The following is a 14,737-nucleotide window of genomic DNA, read 5'->3' on the forward strand; positions in this document are numbered from 1 at the left end:
GACTTACAATGCAAAGGCATTTTAGAAGCCCAAAACCACAAGTCTGTGCCTTGGACAGAGCCTCAAAGCAGCTCATGCTGAGGCTCTAAGCCAGGTTGAGCACCAGGGTGTGGGGGCTGCTGATGGAAATGCAGATTTCCTGGGCCTTGGGCCAGAAACACTGCAGCTGAGAGAAAGCCAGCCTGGCCTGCAAGCCGGAACTGGGATAGCCAGTTGCAATTTCCAAAACCTGCTACAGGTGGTTGTGTAAGACTCCATGGAGCAGCAGATCAGCCCAAGAGCAAGTCAGAGATGATTGGGCCCAGAAGCTGGCTTCTGCCTCCCACTGTGGGCTGCTGTCCCTAGGCTGCCAGCCCTGGCCAGATGCCAAAGGCAAGCGGCTACATCCCAGAGCCACTCGCTGACAACAGTCATTCTGCCAAGGGCATGAGTCACATCGAAGCACAGCTGATCAAAGTGTCAGGGAGGCCTGCGGGAATAGACTCAGTTCTATATTGCTGCCCTCAGAGTGGGTGCTGCCCCTTGGGCAGGAATGTTGGTCTCTTGGCAAAAGGCCCACACTTTCTTCAGACCTTCAGTTCCACCTTCTGTCTGCTGCTCCCAACTGACCTAAAGGTGCTGTTCGTGTAATATCCAGCCAAGAGAAGGAGACACAGTAGCCAAGGGCCTTTAGGAAATGGCTCAAGCCTCCAAGGCCATCTCTGGAATGCAAAAGTTGAGGAGCCAGAGCTACAAGGCAAGGTGGCCTGGTCTGGCAGGTAAGCCACAGGGCCCTGGGAAATATGGGGGTTGGGCAGAGGCAGAGGCTTTGAAGTTCCATGAGGATAGGAAGGGTGTGGGGTTGTCTAAGGCCAAGCTTTGATGCTCTGGTGAGGATGTTTGCTTTTGTCATAACAATAGAGCACACAGAGAGAAAGGAGATAAAGAAGCTGTGGTAGATGTACGCCAAGGAATATCACTCAGCTCCAAGAAAGATGAGATGCTTGCCCTTCACAGCAACATAGAGGACATGCAGTCTCCTGATTCTGTGAAACAAAATGACAGAAGAAGAAAGAATTAGATGATCTTACCTGCATAGACTAGATAAGAAAATAAATGGATGAACAGACAAAATAAACTCAAAATAAACCAGTAGACTTCAACAACAGAACTAAGGAAACTAGAAGGACAAGGCTGAAGGGTTGAGTAAAAGCTTAAGATAAGATGCTGGTATTATTTTTAATAAAATTAAAATTATCTAATTTGAGGCCAGAGAGATAGTGCAGCAATCCCATATAGTGCCCTGAACCCAACCAGCAATGATTACTGATTGCAGAATCAGGAGTAATCCATGAGCATCACCAGGAATGATCTCAAAACATTCCCCCCAAATTTAATATTTTTGGTTTGGGGGCCACAGTTGAAAATGTTCAGGGCTTATTCCTGGCTCTACACTTAAGGATTACTCCTGGCAGTCCTTAGAGCAGGGGTCTCAAACTCGCGGCCCACGGGCCATTTGCGGCCCTCTGTACAACATTTTGTGGCCCACAGCCGGCCTTTAAATATCGCAGTATTCGCGATTATTCGCTTACCAAATAATTGCAATAAAAATTGCATTAGTAAGAAAAAAAACCGCATTAAACATTCGCATACCCTGAGCAGTTCCGTTTTGGGTATGCAAATGTTTAATGCGATTTTTTGCGATTTTTTTCTTACGAATGCGATTTTTTATTGCGAATATTTGGTAAGCGAAATCCCTTATACGGCCCTGCCTCACCCCAACATTGCCTCCTACGGCTCCCAGGTAAATTAAGTTTGAGACCCCTGCCTTAGAGGGTTCTGAAGGAAAAAAACAGTCAGTCACATGCAAGCCCAGTGCCCTATGCACTGTACTATTATTCTGCTCACCTAATCCAAAATATTTGAAAGAATAGGAAAGGCCAAGTAACATATAGGTAGATGTGCTATCTATCTATCTGCCTGGTCCATGCAGGAGTGGGGTACTTGCCTTGCATGTGGTCAACCAAGGTCTAATTCCTAATCACTGCCAGGATTGATCCCTAAGTGCAAAGCTGGGAATAAGCTCTGAATACTGCCAGGCGTTATCCCAAAGCTAAAAATCCTAATAAAACAAAACAAAACAGAGAAAAAGGACCAGGGAAGTAGTGAAGGCATTGAAGTCCATGCATACTAACTCAGTGCTGTTGGGAGTTGAAACAAATTGCCAGTCCTTTGGAGTAAAGCATGGTATTACCTCTGGAACAGGGTAGGTTGCTGTTGGCTATATTCTACACACCAGAAAATGGAAAGGAAGCTCTGAGGTCAGAAGCAACCTGTTAGTGGCCATGCTGAGAAGTGGCCCAGTTGGGGTAAGGTGAAGAGAAGAAGGACAGGAAGGTCTGTGGATGGTGAGAAACAGCAAATGGGAAGCAAAACTTTTATTTCCTTGGCCAATCTTAGTGATTCCGAGCACTGCAGCTACCAGGCCTAAAAATTCTTGTAGTCCTGGGCTCCCTGGACGTACCGTCTCATGTGACAGTGTACCTGGGCTCCACACTGTCTGGCTATATACTTTCCATGAGACAGCATGTGAGGAGCCCCAAAACCTAGCAGGTGAATGGCTCATAGCAGCTGCTGGCTGTGTGTGTGATAGGCTGCTCTAGTTTCTAGTCAATGTCCAGAGACAAATCTATAGAGACCGGAAACATATGAGTGGCTGCTGGAGGCTAGACTGGGCAGAAATGGGAGAGTTGGCTGGTTAACATGAAATTGTCTCCCAATATTTCTCAAGGAAACATTGCTCTTTCTTACATAGTTGTTCATCTAAATTTTGAGTCATTTTGGGAGGATAAAGCTTAGACTTATTTTCATGATCAAGATAAAAAGATATTTAATCATCCAGTTCTGTTGCTTTTCCAGGGGAAAAGCTTGTTTCTCACAAGCACTCTCTCTTCGGGGCTCTTCAAGAGTGGGCACATGAGCCCTAGATCCCTTTGGAGTCAACTTCTCCCTTAAGCACAGTAAGCACTAGGAATATGTTAATATGGATATTTTTTGAAAATATTTTTCAAATGAAACATGAAAATATTTTCTTAGTAAATCAGAAGGAAAATGAACTTTCTAATGAAAGGAACTACTATAATATACTTAGCCTTATGGTTCTTACAAATAGGATGTGTTCTAAGAATGTGTCATCCTGGGATAGAAAGACAGTCCAGTGGGGAAGGTACTTGCCTTACACACCGCTGATCCAAATTCAATACCCAGCACCCTATATGGTCCCCTGAACATGACAAGGAATGATCTCTAAGCACAGAAGCAGGAGTTAGCCCTGAGCACAATGGGTTGTGGCCAAATAAAATAAAGATTGTGTCATTAGATGATTTCATCATTATGCAAACATCATCAAGTGTAATTAGACCAACCTGGATAGTACACTTGGCTCCACACCTCAGCCCCATGAAGCAGCCTATGGGGACCACTGTCACATGTGCAATCTATCATTAATAGCAGCATTGAGAAGCAACTCATAACTCTACTGTTAATGTGAATTAATCTGCATTTATATTTATAACAGCAACTTTGTAAAAGACCCTTTTTATTTGCTTCATATCAAGGAAACCTAAAATGCCAGGGTCCAAAGAAGATACTGGACAGAAGGGGTTCTGCAGAGTAAAAGTGTCAGGTATATATTTTTCCATTTATTCTTTCGGGATCTCAGCTTTCCCAAAAATTCCTATTAGCTATGATGGCTAATTTTCCTCCATTCTCAAAATATAGATGGCTGAGCTTTGAAATAAGTGTCTAGCCAATTTTAATCACCTCTAATCTTACTGCTGCCCTCATTTCAATGTCCTTTCCTTCAAGAGACCACCGAGAGAAGAGCCCCCAGTCCTAAGAGGATACCTACCTTCAGCTTGTCCTCCAGCTCATTTCATTTCCTCCTCAGAAATCTGCAAGCCACTAAGAGGAAAACCTCAGGGTCAGAAGAACACGGCTAACCATTAACCACTAATTCTGGTCAGGACATTACTGCCAAAATCTCTGTAAATCTGTGAAAATGTGGTCAGAGGGTGATAATCAATGCCGAAGAGTAACCACGAGCTATTGCCTGACTCTGCATTCTTCAGAGAAATAGAACCAGAGGAAGCTGAGACAGATAAATGAATAAAGATATAGGTGATAGGTAGATAGATGATAGACATACATACAGACAGATATATAGACATGATAGATATAGATGGATAGATAGATAGATAGACAGACAGACAGACAGACCCTGTTATCTGGCCCAATGACTGAGACAAAGTAATTCTCTGAGCTCGTGGGTCCTTGCTCTTAGCACCAGGGTATTGTATGACATTGTATGACTAAAAATCAATCTTGTACAATGTTCTAACTGTGTATATAACCATGATTTAATTAAATAATTTATTGAAGAAAAAAGAACTGTAGAGAAATGTTGAACTCTGTAGAGGTTTTGTTTATAATAGGGCAATTGATTATGTTAATCTATGTCTTTTTGTATACATGCCAGTATAAAAAAAAGCAAGTGAATATATATTATTAGTGATAAAAAGAAATTTTAGAGTATAATAAAACAATAATTCAATAAAAATAAAATTAATGAAATAAAAAAAAGCCCAAGGGAATGATGCTTTGAGCTGATGAACAGTGAGGAAAGACCAAATCTGGATCCACAATCCCTAGAAATCACCTAAAACTTCCATGGTAACCTGAACTTAAAGGACTAGTCATCCAGGGCATAGAGCTGGTTAGATTTACAAGAGATACCCTGAAGTATTTATTATTAGTGGGGGCATTGGTAGCCTCACCCAGTAGTGCTCAGAAATTATTTAGGACACTGAGGATCAAACCCTAGTTGGCTATGTGCAATGCAAATGCCCTACTCTCTGTAGTGTTGCTCCAGCCCCATATCCAGAGTTGTTTAAACTACAACTTATTGGGGCTAGAGAGATAGCAGAGTGGGAAGGGAGATTTCTTTACTTGTGGCCATCCCATATGGTCTGCCAAGCATCACCAGGAGTGATTCCTGATCACAGAGCCAGGAGTAATCCCTGAGCATGCTGAGTGTGACCCCAAAACCAAATAAATAACTAAATATCAACTGCATTTTATGCCCACATATAGCTCTCCAAAAACAATATTAGACTTTATGAGCCTTTACTTGAAATAATGAAATAAAATAGAATAGAATAGAAAATATCTATGTGCACTCTCAGCTCCTTTCAACTCTTTTTTTTTTTTTTTTGGTTTGGTTTTTGGGTCACACCCGTCAGCGCTCAGGGGTCATTCCTGGCTCTGCGCTCAGAAATTGCCCCTGGCAGGCACAGGGGACCATATGGGATGCCGGGATTCGAACCACCATCCTTCTGCATGCAAGGCAAACGCCTCGCCTCCATGCTATCTTTCTGGCCCCTCCTTTCAACTCTTGTAACTAAAACTGCTATTGACTATGGGTGAGAAAGAAAGTCCAAAATCAGTGCACCAAGTCCTGTGGTGTCTGAGGAGGTTTAGAGATGGCCCTGTTCCCTGGATTACCGACCTGAGAATAGTTGGTTGGTGGGAAGGTAGTGGGAACAACAATGAGTGGGCTAGAAGCCATACAAGTGCATTTGTGGGAGGACTTGGGCATGTTGGTGATGGTAAAGTAAGGAATGTACCCAAACCATAAGTGTCAATCAGCTAACAGTGAGTAGGGATGAAGAACCAAAGATGACATGTAGTTATAGCATGCTCAAACAGTGACAAACAGCAAAGGACTGACCATGGCATGGCTGAATCCAGCAGAAACTTTATTTGAGAAAAGACACGGAAGGCTAGGAAAGCTGGAGCAGGGGTTAATCTTAAACAGGAACCCCTGGAAAGGTGGAAAACCTTCTCTTTTCTGTTTTTACTTGAGAGCTGGGTGAGCAAGCTGCCTTGCCTTATAAACATGCAAGTTAGTGTAGGTGAATCTAGGTAAAAGTCTGAACAAAAGCTTCCCCCAACTTCCTTTTTTCCCTAACCTCTTTGAGATGTAAAAACCCACTGGATAGTTGCTTTTTTATCTGACTTCCCACACCTGGGATTGGGAGTTGGTTTGAATAAAAAAAGGATGCAGTACATGGCAGAGAGAGGCCATGAGGCAGAAAGCAGACTAACTCTGATAAATCTTGTGCTGACTGGCTTAGTATTATTTCTCTGCTGCTACTCTGCTTCATCAGACAAAACCTCCTAAGGCTTTAGAAACACAGTGCCTGGGGGTGGTCTTACACTACTCCTTAATTTTTATTTTACAACTGCTGCCCAAACAGGAACCTGAAACCTGAACCCTTAGATAATGTAAGGTGAACCCTTCCCCCCAACTTTCTTTTTCCCTAACCTCTTTCTTTGAGATCTAAAAACCCACTGGATATTTGCTTTGTATCTGACTTGACCTTCCCCCACCTGGGATTTAGGAGTTGGGGTTCAGGAGAGAATGAGCACATGGCAGATAGCAGCAAATGGTATGTAGGCATATAGTAGAGAAAGGACATGAGGCAGAAAGGCCATGAATAAAAAGCAGTCTAACTCCAATTAATCTTTTGGGTTTTTTCGGGAGAGGGTCACACCCAGCAGTGCTCAGGGTTTTTTCTGGCTCTGCACTCAGAAATCACTACTGGCATGCTAAGGGGAACATATGGGATACTAGGAGTGAAATCAGGGTCTGTCCTGGGTTGGCCGCATGCAAGGCAAGTGCCCTACCACTGTACAATCTCTCCTGCCCCCCAATTAATCTTTTGACTGGCTTAGTATTATTTTTCACTGCTACCCTGCTTCATTAGACCCATCCACCTAATGAGCTAGAAACATGGCACCTGGGGAAGTCTCACCCTACTCATGGGTTTATATTTTATTTTAATATAGAAAGATATGAGGGCTGGGAAAGAGTAGAATGTTTGGAAGGATTCTCATCTACATATTCAGGACACATATCCTTGGTCCATTCCCAGGAAATTTTCACTGTGGCCTTCTCTTCTTTCTAGTCTTGCCCAGTTTTTCTTCTTCCCTGTGGGCAGATATGATTTAAGAAGAGAAGTGGATAGTTGTGGGCACTCTGGTGATATACAGTGACTTTATACATCAATTCTAGAAGCTTGAACCCTATTGTAATGGTACTATCTAAACGTTAAAAAACTGGTAAGGAGGGACTAACTGTAAGTATACAATGGGAAAAAAAGAGAGAGTCTTTTTCTAGGATATACTCACCTGGTGGAAAGTGGAAGGAGATTGTGTAAGGCCTCTTTTATAATGCAATAACCCCATCAGGAGGCCTCCACTTCATGACCCAATCCCTTTACAAAGACTCTTTCTTCTAACACCATCACTCTGGAGATTAATTTTCAATATAGGACCTGAGGGAAGGCACACATATTCAGTGTATCCCCCAATTTATGCCCTTTTTACATGCACAATAGCCTCAAAAGTCTTCATTCCTCAGTCAACTAAAATCCAAATGTTATGTACATCAGAAACGAAAGAGATTGAAGGTAAGATTCCTCCTGAGATAGAATGCCCCTCCTGTCTGTGAACCTGTAAAACTAAACAACTCAAAGTGATATGTGTCCAAGCCAATGATGGGACAAACTCAGGCTAAACAACACAAATATGAGGAGAGAAATAGGAAAGAAGAAAGGAATCAACACATCCCAAACCAAACAAGACACATGTAGAATCTTCAGACTAGAGACTAAGCAGTTTAGTCCAATGCTCTGTCTTACATACACACCACAGCACTGGCTCAGCCCACATAGTAGCTCTAGGATAGTTCCCCAAAGAGTCCTAGGTGTAGGGTTCCAGAATAGAAGGGCAAGACCACACAACTGAAATAAAGTTTAATACTTTAATCTGTCTGTCAACAAGGCCCCCCAGCCTGGCCAGCCAGAGCTATCTCCCTAAGGAGATGAACCCCGCCCAAGGTCATGAGGAAGATTATATAGGAAAGGGATATAGGGAGGTTCAGCTTTCTGATGATCCTTAAAATGATTGGCTCTTGTCTAGGAGTACCTGCCTACTGCTCCCTTGTCCTTCCCTGATACGCTATGTGGTATGGCCAGGTACATTGTGGCGGGGTCTATAGAAATAGGCTTGTGAAGCCCCAGCATGTGGCTCACATTATGTGGTCCTTACAAAATGGTGTCTCTTCCTGCTCAGAACCTAAGAAAAAGTCTGCCATGTGACATTTTTTTGGGGGGGTGTCACACCCGGCAGCGCTCAGGAGTTACTCCTGGCTCCACGCTCAGAAATCGCTCCTGGCAGGCTCAGGGGACCATATGGGATGCCGGGATTTGAACCAATGACCTTCTGCATGAAAGGCAAACGCCTTACCTCCATGCTATCTCTCTGGCCCCGCCATGTGACTTTTTAAACATGGCTTCCCTCCTTGTTCAGAATTCAGTAGGGCCGGAGAGATAGCATGGAGGTAAGGTGTTTACCTTGCATGCAGAAGGTCATTGGTTCAAATCCCGGCAACCCATATGGTCCCCAGTGCCTGCCAGGGGCGATTTCTGAGCTCAGAGCCAGGAGTGACCCCTGAGCGCTGACGGGTGTGACCCAAAAACAAATAAAAAAAAGAATTTAGGTCCCAACACTAGGTAAGAATCTGGACCCAGGACTCTGCTTGGCTACACTGTTCTTGGAAACTAGATAAGAACATCCACCCCATCCTTCAGGCCCTGACACTCTGAGTGGTCAATCTGGAAATAACCTTCTGAATTCTTCATTCCTTTCTTGGAGAGCAAATTGTGCATAGTCACAGAATGACTCAGTTGCTGATCCATTCCAGGAAGGTTAAAGAGGTCTAACAATCTTCTTTCAATCTGTCTAATTTTCTTTGTGGTCTCTAGTCCCAGCTGGCAGTGCTTCCGCTGAGTTTTTTCCTCCCTAACTTTTGTGGATGGTTGCTTTTGCCTCCTCACTAATTTTTGAAAGAGTCACTTGACCACATGCTAAGCGTTCCCAGTGCTTGAAATAAGAAGCTGAGAGTTTTCCAATTCTTGAAACTTTTCATATTTACTGTCTCCTAATTCCACATTTCAGCCATTTTTCTTCTTACATTTTACTGTCAGGAGAAGCCAGTCCTTACCTTCTACGTTTTACTTAGAACATCCTCCTCTAAAGCCCCTAAAATTCCATACTATTGTACATGAATGATAACCAAGGAAACATTTACAAAACTTTTCAGTTAAATATCTTTTTGTTATCATTTGCCAGATCAGCCTTGCACAAAGTACTAAAAACATGAATGCACTTAGGGGTAATGTTCTTCAAGCAAATTTTCCTTTCTATAGTTTCGAATGGCATGTTTTCCCTCCCAATGACATTTACCATCCACATTCTAGCAGCTTCTGTTAAGGCCCATTAGTGTTTTTAAGTGTTTTCTAAGAAGAATGAGGTTGTTTCTACTTTGCCTTCTAAGCTCTCACTGAATCAACTATTGCTATCTCTTTACCTGGCCTGTTCCTCCATATATGTGCAGGCCAAAATAACCACAAATGGAGTCGAACTGATAGTACAGCACGTAAGGCACTTGCCTTGCATGTGGCCAACCCAGATTTTATCCCTGGTAATCCATATTGTCTCCCTGAGCACGGCCAAAGTGATCCCTGAGTGCAGATCTAGGAGAACCCCTGAGCACTGCAGGCTATGTCCACCCTCAATTTTTTTTCTTTCTGTCTTGTACCTCCGAAGGCAGTAAGTCCAAGATGAAGGCACAAACAGATTCAGCATCTGTGAAAGTGTCTTTCTCTGAGTTATAGGCTTCTACCTTCAAATGTCCTAATTTGGTGGAAAGGGTAAGAGAGTGCTCTTAAGTACCATTGATAAGGATCTGATCCCAACTAGCCTAACCACCTTTCAAGAGTTCCAAATTCTAATACCAACATACTGAGGGTTAGATTTTGACAAAGCAGGGAAGAGACACATTTAGCCTATGGCTATATCTTATTTAGTAGAGGTAAATATTGGTACAGGAAACATACTTCAGTTTCTATTGCTTTGTATGTGCCCTTATTTGGGGTCTTCAACCCAAATCATTCTATAAATGAATTCTATGAAAATGTTGGAAAGTCACCAATTTAATCCAGAGGATGTGTCAATGGGAAGACTGAGGCTGAAAGTAGCCACAGGATGTGTTTAAGTTTTTGTACTGAATAAGTACAGAAAACAGTTAGAATTGGCACCAGATCTCCTGATCTTAGGACTCAGTTTCCCTGAAATTTTAAGTCCATCTGGAAGAAACAAATAGAAAAGGTCATTTTGACTATAATCTGGGGTTTTCATGTGTGCTCCAGGGGATACAGTCAGATGTTGATGTTGATTTCACTTTGTGTGCATTTATCAAAACATCAAGTGGTGTGATTTTAGACACAATTTCTATGGGCCACTTTTAGATGCCAGAAAAGGTGGCAAAAAATCACTCGAGAAATTTTCTTGATTTTTTGTGGTTGCATTCACAAATGCAAAGTGATTTTTCTTCTTTAGGGGAGTACATCTGAGTGTAGGTTTGAGGCTGCCCATTAGATACTTCTTTGGTTTCTTGCCTCACTTTCTGTTGGGGGGGCAGTTAAGAAAGCAGAACAGTCAAGGTGACAGAGATAGTGCCACCTAGAGATAACATCTACTTCCCTGAGCAGTGGTGGAAGAGTGTGCTATTGTACATTGACCAACAATAATGAGGGAGGTTTAGGACATGGACAAGAGAAAAAACCTGGTACCTCCACACACCCTCTTTGACACCCCCCTCCATGACATGCTAGTCTACCAGTAAAGTTGTGCCCCTGGACATGACCTGCATACACACCTGGCACAGATGATGGACTTGAGCAGCTGCAATTCCATGAGATGCTGTGTCAGGGAGGAGTCAGCATTGCAGGGCCACTATGGCAGCTGCCATTGCCCTGGCTTCGGTTTCGCTTCTATCTCCCCAGATCATCCAATTCGCCTGTGGCTCCCAACCCAGAACAGAGCCTTGAAGGGAATTCCAGGCCTCCAAGCTCCAATTTCTCTCAGCTGGCAGGCAACAGAACCATCCGTTGTAGCCATTTTTAGCTCCTAAATAAAGATAGTGCCTGAGTCCAAAAGCAGCAGAGGCTGAAAATTTCGAAAACCCAGTATTCTGAAACCAGCTGATGTCAGGCTTGCCGGTGGATATGGAGAGGGGCAGATGGAAGAGGCAGGCCACTTAGTTCTCAGACTTCAAGCACACAGAAATCAAGTTACTCTGTCACCTGTGGGTTCAGGACTACATCTAAGGCATAGGGTCCCAAGAACACCAGCATACCAGAGGCCTGATTTTTACCCCTACCTGTTCAGACTCATATCTGGCCCCTATTAGGGCCTAATGTTGATGTCCTGCCTACAACATATGTTGAAGTCTGAACAGCTCTTTAGGCAACAGTATTCTGATGGCATTAATGTCCTTTTATGAGAGGCGGCCCACATTCCACAGTGTTCTGGTCTCTTTCTAGATCTGTGCTCAGCAGTGACCATTATAGGTGTTTGAGGGACTCCATGAAGTACCAGGAGATTAAACTAGGGTAAATCACATGCAAGACAATTATCCCCTAAATTATCTCTAGCCCTAGTGAGAAGAAAAGGAAACTGAGTATGTTCTTCCTCTCTCACTAGGTTTCTCTCTGTGCCTGTCTTTCTGTCTCTCCTCTCTCTCCTTCACTCTTTTTAATCTACCCTTACTCCTCTCTCTTCCCTATCTTTGTACATTCCTTTCTCTCTACCCCTCATCCATGCCTCTAATCTCTGTCATCTGTAAATCTAGAGGTGGTTCTTTCTTGCAAGGAACCAAATATACCAACACTTTGATCTTGCACTTACCAGCTAAGGAATTGAGATCATCATTTGAGCCACTCAGTCAGTGATATTTTGTTCAGCAGCCAAATTGACTAAACACTTACCAATTATTTGAGTAATACCCCAAAGTATTTATAAAAACGTCTGCCTACTCATCACAAAGTGGACTTTTACACTTGTTCCTCTCCAGAATCTGCTCCCCTTTGTTGATACCTGCTGCCTAGTAAGAAATCTTCACTTGTTGAAACAGTTCTCCTTGTCTGAGAGCCTTGCAAAGTCCCTGGTACTAATCTTACTAAGAGTGCCCAGCTGACCCTCTTCTCCACACTACAATGAGAAAACAGGGGGCAGCCTTGTCTCTGTATATCAAGCACATTTTCTTCTCAGGGCTCTAAAAAAGGAAGAGTCAGTGATCCTCAAACTATGGCCTGGGGGCCACATATTGTATTTGTATCTGTTTTCTTTCTTCATTGCAAAATAAGATATATGCAGTGTGCATAAGAATTTGTTCATAAGTTTTGTTTTTACTATAGCAGACCCTCCAATGGTCTGAGGGACAGTGAACTGGCCCCCTCTTTAAAAAGTTTGAGGACCCCTGCTTCATAGGACTGTTGACACATACTGCTAAACTAGTTACTGGGATTTGAATCCCAGCATCTAACTAAATCCTACTACTTTCTCTCATCAACTAGCGACCCCAGTCAACCACTCATATGCTCTGTCCCTACGTAACTTGGGATGCCCTGTGAAGAACCTGTGAGTCCCCAAATTGCTTGGGATTTGAATTCGAATTTAAAAGTCAATCTATCCTCACTCCCCTTTTCTGATCTCAGCCTACCATCAGGTCAAATATGGACCATCCGACACTTATAAGATAGTCACCCTTGGTTGCTTCCTGACATCAATCTGTTGGTTGATGCCAGGATGAAATGGAGGACACTCCCAGAATCTCAGGAGGGTCACCCCCTTCCTGACATAGTTCATCCATTACAACATCAGAGAACACAAAGATCCCAGCTGCATGTTTTATCTTTCAATGACAGGCTTAGCTGTTCCTTCAACCTTCCGAAAACTTCCATTTAAAAAGAGAAAAAGCTGCCGAATAATATAAACCAGGTTGAGGGATGTCCACAAGTTGGCCATATTTGAGCCTGCTGTGTGTTGTGATCCAGAAGACAGAGAGAGCTAAGTATCTTCAACTTGGTGTGTGGCCCCACGCCCTGAACCTCCTGAGACATCCCCAACAGTGGTTTAGTTCACAAAATTGTTAACATGGACTCCTAGGAAGAGCATCTCCTTGGAGATTAGGGAAGTGCTAAGGTCCTTTTCAAAACAAACAGACGTTACCTAGACACAGGCTTATCATGGCAGCCCATCTATGTGCCTTCTTCCCATGGGGCTGTACACAACCATTCACTAGAATGGCCAACCCTTTAAACCTGACCTCAGTTCTGAAGGGAGATGGGTCTGTTCCAGCAGTGAACATCTGTGTGTGGTGGACCAGGCCAGCAGCACTTCCTTGCACAAGAAGTGGGATATGAGTTTTCAGACACACTGTGTCCTCTTGGTCCTAGGGGATATGGGAAAGCTGGCCAGTCTGGGAGGCCAAAATGACCTATGGATGAAGAATTTGGTCACTAAGAATGTAGATTTATCAGGCCTTAAGGATCCTTGAGGAACCTTCCTTTGTTGGAAAGTACCAAGGCTCCTTATATGTAGAGGACCTATGCTGGGTGGGGTGTTGAAGCATCTAGCAGTGATCCTGAGATGCCTATCACCTCTATTTGATGAATGGCAGCAAGCACGTGGGTATTCTTGTGTGTGTCACAGAGTGAGTCCTTAAATGTTTCTTTGGATTTTGTTTTGTTTTACTTTTTTGGTTTATGGGCCACACCCAATGATACTCAGGGATTACTCCTGATTCTGTTCTTAGAAATTACTACTGGCAGCACTTGGGGACCATATGGGATTTAGGGGGGTAGAATACTGGTTGGCTGAGTGCAAGGCATGCACCCTACCAGCTGTACTATGGCTCTGTCACCCAATCTGAATGTTTCTGACTGTACTAAGGGTGTGCTGGGGGAGGAGTGAATTTCTGTCAAGTGAATCTGCAGGTTTGGTCTCTGTCCTCCTTCCTTGCTCTGTCCCAAAAAGTCTGGTTACTTCATCATTTTTCCCCAGTGAGACCTTTGTGGAGTCTCTCTACATCTGCTGGAGTAGCACAATCTAGCAAATTCCTTGTGCTTCCAGCAAAGTGACTTGGTGATCAAGTAGTACCCTTGGGGTTCAATACAGGGGCTCCATCAAGAGCCTGCTGCTTCCGGAATCTGGAGCAAGGATTCTCAGAATTGCTTGCCTCCTGTGAGCAGTTTCCATCTAAGTACTTACAGATTGAAAGGTAGAGAAAATTATTATTTAAGTAGTACAATAAAGCTGGAAAAAACCACCTACAAGGAGTGTATCCAAGCTGAAACAGAGTAACCAGCTCTGACAAGAGTGACAGAAGCTAGGAAGGAACACTAGATAAAGGGGTCACTTGAAGCTGGTGACCACTGTGGTGAGCACTTGACCTGTAGTTAGCCAGGACCAAGCCAGTACTTGATGAGGTCTTCAGTAGGATTCCTGGAGCTTGAAAGTCCCAGATACCAGACTCAAGGTCTGTCACCCACTTTAGGAGCAAGACTGAAAGACCCCAGTAGCTCCCTGACCTTCCTTCTGCCCACACAGTAGTACCTACCAAGCCGTGAGCTTGTTCCTTCTCTTTCCATCCCAGACCTCTCAACCTATCTTGGGAATTCAGTTCCCTCTAGTCCAGTGCTTTCAAGCCCCTTCAGGACCTGCATGTTGTTTGCTAATCAAAGGAAGTTTCCAAGTTTAGACCAAAATGAGTGAAGGGAATCTGAAGACT

The sequence above is a fragment of the Suncus etruscus genome, chromosome X (assembly GCF_024139225.1).
Source record: "Suncus etruscus isolate mSunEtr1 chromosome X, mSunEtr1.pri.cur, whole genome shotgun sequence".
In the NCBI taxonomy this organism is placed as follows: domain Eukaryota; kingdom Metazoa; phylum Chordata; class Mammalia; order Eulipotyphla; family Soricidae; genus Suncus; species Suncus etruscus.